The sequence below is a fragment of the Mobula hypostoma genome, chromosome 6, assembly GCF_963921235.1.
Source record: "Mobula hypostoma chromosome 6, sMobHyp1.1, whole genome shotgun sequence".
Lineage (NCBI taxonomy): Eukaryota > Metazoa > Chordata > Chondrichthyes > Myliobatiformes > Myliobatidae > Mobula > Mobula hypostoma.
Window position 1 is genome coordinate 127,924,476 of NC_086102.1, and position 12,364 is coordinate 127,936,839.

At 37.8% G+C, this 12,364-nt stretch overlaps 1 protein-coding gene across 2 annotated transcripts in view; it reads right to left on the reverse strand.

Annotated features, from left to right (window-relative positions):
• Nucleotides 1–12,364, reverse strand: part of LOC134348384 (craniofacial development protein 2-like) — a 58,283-nt gene that overhangs the window by 40,942 nt on the left and 4,977 nt on the right. Inside the window, exon 3 of one of the 2 annotated variants that reach the window (XR_010018412.1) lies at nucleotides 1,229–1,367. The exons of the other annotated variant lie outside the window; for it this stretch is intronic. The gene's annotated coding sequence lies outside the window, so the exon portion shown is untranslated. Of the gene's footprint in view, nucleotides 1–1,228; nucleotides 1,368–12,364 lie in introns of those variants that run through there. 2 annotated transcript variants of the gene reach the window in all.

Sequence of the window (12,364 nt, forward strand, 5' to 3'; positions counted from 1 at the left end):
CAGATCCATGGTCTCACAAGACTAATAGATGCCTTTTCTTTCTTTCAAAGCCTTCCATACTTTTAAGTGCCCTCAGAAAATTATTACCATTATTAGGTCAGAAGTAGGGATGTTCGCTGATGATTGCTCAGATAACAAAGAAAGACCTGGACAATATCCAGGCCTGGTTTGAATGGTGACAACTCTTGCACCACACAAGTGCCGGGCAATCACATTATCCGACACGAGAAAATCCAGCTAACCCCTAACATTTTGATGGCATTACAATCACAGAATCCTCCACTATCAATATCCTGAAGGACTACCACTGACCAGAAACCAAAGTGGAGTAGCTATATATACAATATATCTGTAAGAATAGGTCAGAGGCTAGGAATCCTGCAGTGAGGAACTTGCTTTCCAACTTCCCAAAACCTCTCCACCATCTAGAAGACTTAAGTCAGGAGTGTGATGGAACACTGCACTTGCCTGGATGAGTGCAGGCAAGAACACTTCAACAACACTTAAAGAAGCTCGACATCATACAGATCACATCAGCCGTGCTTGATTGGCACCTGTTGGATTCTAGTGTTTAAATCCAAGGTCCTTTCAGAAATAAGGAGCAGTCATAAAACTTGGTGCTTCCTGATCATTTTATTAAGAATTGATAGAACAAAGGGAAGTCGATGCAAACAGGGACAGAAGTCTACTGTTTGAAGAAGGGAAGTTAAAGAAAGAAAGAAAGATGGTGCCAAGCAAAATACAGCTTTTATGTCCAAGGATAAGAAAAGTTACATTGATAACAATAATGCAATTAGAAAATATTTATTTAATACTGTAGTAAAATTAGCCATTGAGAAAACACTTATCCAGAACAAAGAAACTTCCAGAATTCTACTTTGTATAACCACTAGAAACATATTAAATTATTCTGTATATAAAGACTACTTAAAAATCAAGTAGGCAATTGATCGTTAAACTACAAAGAAAATAACAATTAAAATTAAACAGCCAGATACAACACATCCCAACCACAACCATTCACTCACACCGCCAATTAAACACAGTTGCAGGTGTTTGCACTATTTACAAGATCTATTGCAGTTATTCACCAAGACTTGTGTATTTAATCAGTCGAGAGAGAATCCAACCAGAGGGATACAATATTAGATCTCCGATTAGGAGGCTGAGCTCCCAGTCACTGCTGGTTCCGTCACTCAAGAGAATGTGTGTTATATTAAACAGCTGGATAACAGATGTCTTCCACTAACATATCCCTGCTGCACAACACTTCTCCCCAATACACAAGTCCTACCATGAGACACTGACAGTGTGAACTCTACTCCATGATAAAAACAGAAAATTGTGCTCAGCAGGTCTGGCAGTATCTGTGAAAACAGAAAAAGAGATAACACTTCAAGCTTTACAAGACAGAAACAAGGAAAACCTACAGCATAATACAGGTCATTCAGCCCGCAAAGCTGTGCCGAACATGTCCTTACCTTAGAACTACCTAGGCTTACCCATAGCCCTCTATTTTTCTAAGCTCCATGTAGCCATCCAGGAGTCTCTTAAAAGACCCTATCGTTTCTGCATCCACCCCTGCCGCCGGCAGCCCATTCCACGAACTCACCACTCTCTGCGTAAAAAACTTACCCCGACATCTCCGCTGTACCGACTTCCAAGCACCTTAAAACTATGCCTTCTTATGCTAGCCATTTCAGCCCTGGGAAAAAGCCTCTGACTATCCACACGATCAATGCCTCTCATTATCTTGTACACCTCTATCAGGTCACCTCTCATCCTCCATCACTCCAGGAGAAAAGGCTGAGTTCACTCAACCTATTCTCATGCATGTTGCCCAATCCAGGCAACATCCTGTAAATCTCCTCTGCACGCGTTCTGTGGTTTCTATGTCCTCCCCGTAGTGAGGCAACCAGAATTGAGCACAGAACTCCAAGTAGGGTCTGACCAGGGTCCTATATAGCTGCAACATTACCTCTCAGCTCTTAAACCCAATCCCACGACTGATGAAGGCCAATGCACTGTATGCCTTCTTAACCACAGAGTCAACTTGCGTAGCAGCTTTGAATGTCCTATGGACTCAGACCCCAAGATCCCTCTGATCCTCCACACTGCCAAGAGTCTTGCCATTAAATGCTATATTCTGCCATCATATTTGACGTACCAAAATGAACCACCTCACACTTATCTGGGTTGAATTGACAGATCTGACAAATGATCTTCAAACTCAGAAATTCTTCATCATCCTTGTATCCTTTTATGGCACAGAGGCATAATCAGTCTACAGTAGACATCCAAAGCATTGGAGAAATACCATCAGCCATCTTTGCTATCTCCAATACTACAAAAGGCGAATGCCTCCAGCATGGGATTCTAATCACATGCAACCCTCTCCAATGGGCAAACCACACTGTGTGCGCTCAATAGTCCTTTAAATCAAACACTACACATCCCAAACTCCCAAACACAAGTGCTTTTTAGGTCAAAGAAAATATCAAGGACATGCCAAATCGTAATCACCCTCACCGATCTGCAGGGATCCTCGTGTGTTCTGATGGAATGAATATCAATTTCTCCAACTTTTGGTAATCTCTCTCCTCTCCCTCCTCCTCCTCCCTTTTTCTATTCCCCATTTTGGATACTCTCGCACCCCTTAATCTCTGCTCACCCGTTACATCCAGTTCAAAATCATGTGAGCTACTAAGCTTTAGTCTATGACTACAGTTTTAGCCAAATCTTTCTGCCTCAACAATTTCTCAATTAAGCAGCATGAGCTTTATTTATTACATCTTCACTCCAAACATTTTATAAAATCAATTTACAAATCAATGAAATCGAACTTTATTATTTGCTAACTTTATCGTCTTCTGGATTTGAGTTTCAGAACAGTAGATTCCTTCCCTTTCTTCCATGTTCCACTATCCTATCAGATTACTATTTCTTCAGCCTTTTATCTCTTCCACCTACCCACTCCCAGCTTCTTACTTCATATTTTCTCCTATCACATGGTTTCAGCAATCATCTGCTAGCTTGTGCTCCTTCCGCGCCCCCCCCCCCGCCCCACCGTCTGGCTTCTGTCCCCTTCCATTCCAGTCCTGATGAAGAGTCTTAGGCCTGAAACATCATCTATTTATTCCCCTCTATAAATGCTGCCTGACATGGTGATTTCCCCCAGCATTGTGTGTTACTCAAGATTTCCAGCATCTACAGAATCCCTTGTGTTTCTTATCACTTTAACACTCTCTGTTCCACAATCTTTCACTTCCTCACTCTTTGCTCTGACCTTCGTCTAATTAAATCTTAAAACTGGCATTTGACCTATTAACCCCTCGTTAAAATCTGAGTCTTTGACCAAACTTTTAGTCATCCTCTGGAATCATCTACTTTGTTTAATTTTGCTTTTCTGCATAGTTTTGACCATTTGCAGCACATTAAAAGCACTATATATTCAAGTTTTCTCGATTTGGGGGCAAACAGAAGGAAAGAAAATCTACACCAATTAACTTACTGGCCAGAAACAATCTTTGCAGATAATGCTGCATGGCCACTGAGATTTAATGTACTGAAAGGTGGCAGATGAACACCACAAGCTGGCATTCTTGTTTACTTTTCCATCAGAAGTCTGCAGTTACAAAGAGGATGAATTTTATGTCTTCTTTAAAACAGAAATTTGGAGCAACAATAATTTGTGACGTGGTATAGAACAAAAGTACAGAGGCACAGAAATAAACTCATGTCAAAAGCATTGCCAAAAATGGAGTGTGTTTAACTTTTGTTTCAATTAGCTTAAAATGTTTTCACCTCTGGCAAATTGCATCCAAGTTCATCCCACATCACAGAACATAGAATAGTGCCATACAGTACAGGCCATTTATCCCAGAATGTTGTGCCAACATTTTAAGCTACTGCAAGATTAATCAAACCCTTCCTTCCCACATAACCCTCCACTTTTCTTTAATCCATCTGCCTAAGTTTCTTAAATGCCCCGAATGCATCTGTCTCTACCCACCACCCCAGCACTGCATTCCACACACACACACACACATTACTCTCTTTTGTAAAAAACCTACCTGACATCACCCCTATACTTTCACCCAATCACCTTAAATCTATTCCCTCTTCTATTAGCCATTCCCACCCTGGGGAAAAAGTTACTGACTGTCCACTCTATGCCTCTCAAGTGACCTCTCTTCCTCCTTCACTCCAAAGAGAAAAGCCTTAGTTCACTCAACCTATCCTCATAAGACATGCTTTCGAATGCAGGCAGCATCCCAATGAATCTTCTCTGCACCCTCTCTAAAACTCCACATCCTTCCTATAATGAGGTGACCAGAACTGAAAACAATGCTGCAAAATGTGGTCTAACCAGAGTGTTATGGAGCTGCAACATTACCTCATGGCGTTTTACGTCTTAACAGCCCGATAATTTGTGTGGCTGAACCGTATTGGATTGATTGCGAGAAAGTGGCAACTGCAGATGCAGCTGATTGATCATGTGGTAAATCAATTGGGCCTCCTGTGCACAGGGGGCACTTTCTTCTGGGCACAGGTTTTTGAGTGTGTACGTTTTTGATCTCAGTGGGCCCAGTTCATAGTACCCACACTTTAGTCCAGTGTGTACAGGAACTAATATGACTCAGAAAAAGATGTTTAATCCTACTGCTCCATTATCATTTTTGTTCTGTGCAAATGTAACAGTGGCAATTTTGATGGATGTGGGCCTCCACACTACTAAGAATCCTGTCATTATCCTGTACTCTGCCTTCCAGTTCAACCTTCCAAAGTATATTACTTCACACTTCTCTGGATGGAACCCCATCTACCACTTAGACACGTTATGCATTTTCTCAGTATCCCATTATAATTTATGACAACCTTACACCATCCACAACAGCACCAACTTTCGAGTCATTTGTAAACTTACTAACCTAGCCTTGCATTTTTGTTGTGTATGTAATATCTCAGTAATACTTAAGTAATATTATATATATATAGTTTGATTAAGCATCCTTTGTTGTTTATATAATTCATTACAGGTTATATGTAGAAGTATGTGAATAGCATACGTCATTACACCACCACGTCATAAGTGCCTGCCTCACTAAAGTGAAAACAAAGTAGGCATGTTACCATGCACCCCTTCCGGCTCCGTGTTTCTCTGTCCATTAGTTTTGGATTTACATAACATAAAAATAGCAACAGGTAAGTTTTAAAACAATCATTGCCAGTTCAGTGATGGGCTTAATGATGCATTGAGAGATCAGTTAACTTGTGGAATCTTACAAGAAAATATTCAAAAATGCCTCCTAACTGAAAAACAACTCACATCTCTTTTAAAGTGCTGTAACAATGGAACAGTAGCCAGAAATGCAATTGAGTTGTAGTCAGGAATTAAAGTGAGTGTGAACAAAATTGCAATGTCAGAAATTGGTCTGGTCAAACAAATTGTGTTACCATTGAGGCTCATCTGCAGACCAATGCAGATTTAAAGGCAAAACTTGCAGAAAATGCTACAAAGTAGGACACATACAAAGAGCATGCCAGACAGACAAAAATAAACAGACTGCACAGGGATGTGAAAAAGGTAAAAAGTCAAGGTGCAGATTCAAAAAGAGCACTAATCTGCATGCTGTTGATGAAACATATGATAATAATGAGAATGATACTGGACTGGGTACCCCTGAGATTTACAATATGAAAACTAATATGAGACAAGCAATATACTGTACACCAGAAGTTAACAGCAAATTAACAAAGATGAAGGTCTCACTTTAAGTAAGAATTTGATTGTAAACAAGGTGGGACAACGGAAACCTGATTGGATGAGGACTAACCAATCAGGAGGGATGGACAATGGGGGTGTAAATACCATTGGACTAGACATGCCCATGCATCATCTTTGATGAAGATGGCAGAGTTTGTCATCAAAACATTGGTTAAAATTGATACCTGTACCCAGATGGACCCTGAGAAGAGTTTATTCTTCATTTCTACAGATCAGGAAGAAATGGCAATGGACAAAGCAGTATCAGGTGGCTTTCCAAAAGAAATGGTGCTGTCAGACACTGTATACACACATTATGATCCACATCATCCAGTGTAGCTTGCCTATAACACTTCACATTATGGTATCGATGCAGTCATGTTACATGTTGTGAGTGATGGAAGTGAATGCCCCACAAACTTTGCATTATGCTCCCTTACTGCTGCAGAGAAAAATTATGCACAGACTGAGAGTGGCCTTGAGTCTGGTCTGGGGTGTAAAATGTTTCAATCAGTACATATATGAGAGAGTTTATTCTCATTTCTGATCATCAACCACTAGTGTCCATTTTCTATCTACAGAAGGGTGTTCCACTAACATTAACAACATAAATGCAGAGATGGACTCTGTTTTATCAGAGGACACAATTCCAAGATGGATTCAATAGAACAACTAGTCATGAAAATGCTGATGGATTGTTCTGTTTACCCTTGGAATAGGGAATACCTGAAACATTGACAAAGAGGACAGTCATCTTGATGTATTCTCCCTAATACAAACTAAAATATTTGTATTACAGTGGAGATGATCCAAAACGAAACCAGGAAAGACCCTACACTGTCTCAGTCTCCATCATTATCATCATCAGGTGCCACGCCCAGTTTGAGCTTTGACTGCCATGGCCCACACACGCCTATTTCGGGTCAAGTGTATCCATTCATTGGTATTCATTTCCAGTTCGCTGGCTGCTGTTTCCATCATCATTTGTCTTTGTCTTCCTCTTGCTTTCTTCCTTTCAATCTTTCCCCTAATTACCGTGTATTCTAACTCTTCTTTCCTAATCACATGTCCAATGAAGTTATGTTGTCTTTTGATGACCTCATACATTATTTCTCTTTTCCTGTTTGCTCTGTTCATGACATCTCATTAGATATTCGTTTCATCAATGATATTCTTTGCATCCTCCTCAAAAACCACATCTCTGCTGCTACAATTCATTTCTTCATGTTACTAGACATTGTCCAACATTCTGAGTCATATAACATAACTGGATAAACGTAACATTTCAGTACTCTGAGGCGGGTTGTCATGCCTAGTTTAGTATTGGTCAGTATACTCCTCATTCTCATAAAGGTGTCCTTTGCCATCCTTATTCTTCTTTTGATGTCCATGTTGCACCTGCCATCTCATGTCACCCAACTTCCTAAGTAGCAAAAGTTTTTTTACTTGTTTTATGTCTTCCCCATTTATTCTCAGCCTGCAGATAGGATTCTTCTTCTTTTTGGATATCACCATACATTCTGTCTTTTTGCAATTGATAGATAGACCCATTTTTGCACTTTCTTCATCAACTATATCAATTAAGTTTTGTAGTTCTTCCTCTGTACTTGCAATTAATACAGTGTGTCATCTGCATATCTGAAATTATTGATGTTTTCACCACCAACTTTGATTCCCAAGATGCCTCTTATTTTTTGTAATATTGTTTCACTGTACACATTAAATAAATCAGGGGAGAAAACATACCCTTGTCTAACGCCTCTCTTGATTTTTGTAAACTGACTCACTTCTCCATCTATTCTTACAGCGGCAGTTTGTTCCCAGCACAGATTTCTGATTAGGTGGAGATCTTTCAAATCTAGATCTAGAGTTTTCTGTAATATTTCAAATAACTTATTGTGCTTCACTTTATCAAATGCTTTTGTGTAGTCGATAAAACAAACAAACCTTTTTGCACTTGAATGGCTCGTTCTGATAGTATCCTTAAATAAATCTTTGTATTTACAAGTAATTTTAATCCCAAGATATGAAAAGTAATTATTAATCAATTTAAATGGAAATTTATAATATAAGGGAAGATGTTTATTAATCGGAAAAAGTTCACTCTTACTAAGATTTAATTTATAACCTGAGAAAAGACCAAATTGTGCTAATAACTCTAAAACAGCAGGAATGGATCTCTCAGGATTAGAAATATATAAAAGTAAATCATCAGCATAGAGTGATAATTTATGGGACTTTAATCCCCGAGTTATCCCAGTAATATTTGAAGATTCTCGAATAGCAATTGCAAGAGGTTCTAATGCAATATCAAATAATAGGGGACTAAGAGGACAGCCTTGTCGAGTACCACGAAAGAGAGGAAAAAAAGGTGAGTTTAAAGAGTTAGTACGAACCGAGGCTACAGGGGAGTGATATAACAGTTTAATCCAGGATATAAATTTCAAGCTAAAATTAAACATTTCAAGCACCTTAAATAAATAAGGCCATTCTACTCTATCAAAAGCTTTCTCGGCATCTAAAGAAATAACACACTCAGGAACATTTTGTGAGGGAGTATAAACGATATTTAACAATGTACGAATATTATAAAAAGAGTAACGACCTTTAATAAAACCCGTTTGGTCTTCCGAAATAATAGAAGGAAGTACTTTTTCTAGTCTATTTGCTAATAACTTAGAAAAAACTTTAGAATCAACATTTAATAAAGATATTGGTCTATAAGATGCACATTGAGCAGGGTCTTTATCCTTCTTTAGTATTAGAGAAATTGATGCTCTATTAAAAGATTCAGGAAGTTTACCAAGTTTCAAAGAAGCCTCAAAAACCCTACAGAGCCAAGGAATCAATAAAGAAGCAAAACATTTATAAAATTCAACGGTAAACCCATCAGGGCCAGGAGCTTTCCCCAGATTCATAGAAAAAATAACATTCTTAATCTCATCCATTGTAATGGAAGTATCTAATAAAGGAGACATATCCTGTGAAATCTGAGGGAAGTTTAACTTATCTAAAAAATCATTCATATATTTAAAATCTCGAGGAGACTCTGATTGATATAAAGAAGAATAAAAATCACAAAAGGTTTGATTAATCCCCACATGATCCAGTATCAATCGATCATTTTGGTTATAAATCTGATTGATTTGAGATTTAATTGATTAGATTTCAATTGATTAGCCAGCAGCTTGCCAATTTTGTCACTGTGAACATAAAAGTCACTTCTTGTTTTCTTTAATTGGTTTACAATCGAGGACGAGAGTAATAAACTGTGTTCCATTTGAAGTTCAGTTCTTTGTTTGTATAACTCCTCAGAAGGAGCCATAACATATTTCTTATCAATTTCTTTAATCTTGTCCACAATTACCATCTCCTCCTGCTTCTGTTTCTTCCTCAAAGCAACAGAATACGAAATAATCTGACCCCGAATATAGGCTTTAAAAGTGTCCCAAAGAGTGTTAACCGAAATATCTTCTGTATGGTTAATTGTAAAAAAAAGCTCAATCTGTTCATTCATAAAATTAACAAAGTCCGAGTCCTGAAGCAACAGCGAATTAAAACGCCATTGTCTATTATTTTGTGTATTGGCCATAATTTTAATAGAAAGCTTAAGTGGAGCATGATCCGAAATGGTTATAGAATCATAATCACATTTAATCACTGAAGGAATAAGACGAGAATCAATGAAAAAATAATCAATTCTTGAATAGGAATGATGAACATGTGAAAAGAAGGAAAAATCTTTTTCCTGAGGATGCAGAAAACGCCAAATGTCCGTCGACCCAGAATCAGAAAGGAAAAAATTAATCAGATTTGCAGATTTATTAGGTAAAGTCCGTAAAGGAGCCGAACGGTCCAAAGCTGGAGACAAACAGGTATTAAGATCTCCGCCCCAAATCAATGAAAACTCGTTCAAATTCGGAAACTGATCAAACAATGATTTATAAAATTCCGGACAATCCATATTAGGAGCATAAACATTAACCAAAACTACTTTTTTTATTAAATAGTAAACCACTAACCAATAAAAATCTACCATTCGGATCAGAGATAATATCCTGTTGTATAAAAGTAACTGAAGAATCTATAAAAATAGAGACGCCTCAAATCTTAGCATTGGAGTTCGAATGAAATTGTTGTGCCTTCCAGAATTTGAAAAAACGTAGTCTGTCCCCCCTCCGTACATGGGTCTCTTGTAAAAATAAAATTTGTGCTTTAAGTCTCCGGAACACTTTAAAAACTTTTTTCCTTTTAATAGGATAATTAAGACCATTAGTATTCCAGGAGACAAAATTAATAATAGACTCCATAAATCCTAAAGTCAACCCACAACAAGGAGGATTGACGATAGGCGCGACCCACAAACCCGGAGAGGAAACAGAACATACAAAAGATACCGGGAAAAAGGACGCAACCAGTACTTCAATAATGTATATAGCCCAAAGAGAAACAAACTAAAACGTGAAGCCCCTCCCACCACCCCCCCGCCCCAAGACCCCAAGGCAAAATCTAAAGCAGACCCGCCAGAAAGAAGCAAGCACTAAAACTACCCCCATGACTTCCGGTATACGCTCCCTAAAAAAAAAGGTATAAATATGAAAAGAATCAGCTAATTGTAAAACAGTAAAAAAGTAAGTAAAAAAAAGTTAGCTCAATTAAAATACCCACAGAACAGAACAAAAGCCGGAAAATATATATTAAAAAAAACCACAATAAACCTCAAACCCATGAATAGACACAGCAACAAGAAAAAATAGGATTATTGACATAAAGTGGTTATAAAAAGCAAAACAGAATAAAATTTTAAAAAAACTACAAAATTTAAGGCCACACAGGAAATACGTAAGATGACAAAAGGGAAGTAACCACCCAGAATCCCCTGGGAAAAGAAAGAATTGACGCAGTTAAAAAAAAAGTTTAGCGACCATATTAAGAAATCAAAAATAAACTTTTCTGCCCAAATAGGGCACGAAAAAGTTAAAACCAACCAATTCACAGCCTCCGATCAACGGAGATAATTAAAAAAAAGGCAATTAAGATGTTGAAGATAAAAGTTGAGCCAGATAACTCTGGGCATCCGATGGAGAATCAAAAAAACGAAGAGCTCCATCTGACATGCGAATCCTTAGACGTGCAGGGTACAGCAGCGCTGGTCTTAAATCCATCTTATAGAATTCCGACATCACGGATCTGTAACGAACCCGCTGGTCCCAGATTGGTTTACTGAAATCTTCCACGAATCGGAACTTAAGATCCGAAAAATCAATGAAACCTTTAGATCGAGCGAATCGAAACAGTCTCTCCTTGTCTTGAAAATAATGAAAACGTAAAATAACATGCCTAGGTCTATCTGACCTAGACGAATAAGATGGGATTCTGTGAACACGATCCAGAAGCGGTGGTTGGTCAGGAAATACAGTAGGGAATGCATCTTTTAAAAGTTGAGAAAAATATTTCATGGGGTTGTTGGATTCCACGGCTTCCCTCACCCCGATCATTCGTAAATTCTGCCGTCGCATTCTAGATTCCAAGTCAGAGTTTTTAAAAGTCAAAAAGTCAAGTTTCTTCTTCATTACATTAATTGTTTCTTCGATTTTCCCCATCTTAAGCTCACTTTGTTGCGCGAATTTTTGAAGATCAGATATAGCCGACTGATGTTCCGCAATAAATGTTTGCATCTTATCCATTGAATCGGCAATTTTCTGGAAATTAGTTGAGATTTCCGTATGAATCAGGTCTTTAACAGAGCCTGCAATTTCCGTACGAATCATCATAGTATCCTTAACATCAATATTGTGTTTCTTGTACCTTTGTCTTTCACAAAACCACATTGCCTATTACCTATTTCAGCTTGTATTTTACTTTTAGCTCTAGTCTTAGAGCTAATTCTTAGATTCTTAGAAGTATCTTGGTGATATGACTCATTAAACTTATGGTCCTATGTAATTCACATTCTATTGCTCCAGGTTTCTTAGGAAGAGTGATAAATACTGATTTTTTTCATCTCTTCTGGTATTATTCCAGTCTCATAAATGTCATTGATTAAATCAGTAAGTTTTTCAATTCCATAATCTTCAAGGGCGATAATTTGTTCTATTACTAATTCATCAGGACCTGCTGACTTTCCTTTCTTCACTTTATTTATTGCATTATGAATTTCAGCTTTTAAAACAACTGGACCTTCAATGTTTCTCTTAATTTCTGGTTTTTCGCCTCGATCGTCTTCAAACAATTCCTGTATATACTCAGTCCATCTGTTCATAATCTCATCTTTTTTTGTGATAATGGCACCATCCTTTGCTTTCAAACATCCACCTGAAGAACAGAGGAGCTTTTTTACCAGTGGTATTCTTCATTTGTTGATGTAACCTTTTTGGATCAGTAATAGGTATTCTTTCTACTTGCTCACATTCCTGGTTTAACCATTCTCCTTTTGCTTTTTGACATAAGCTTTTAACTTTTTTATCTAAGGACTGATATTCTATAGGATTTGCTTTCTTCTGTCTCCTTTCTTCCATTAAATTTTTGATTTCATCTGTCATCCATTTATTCTTTGTGCTTTTTTCTTTTTTAGGAATCACTGACTTTGCTGATTCT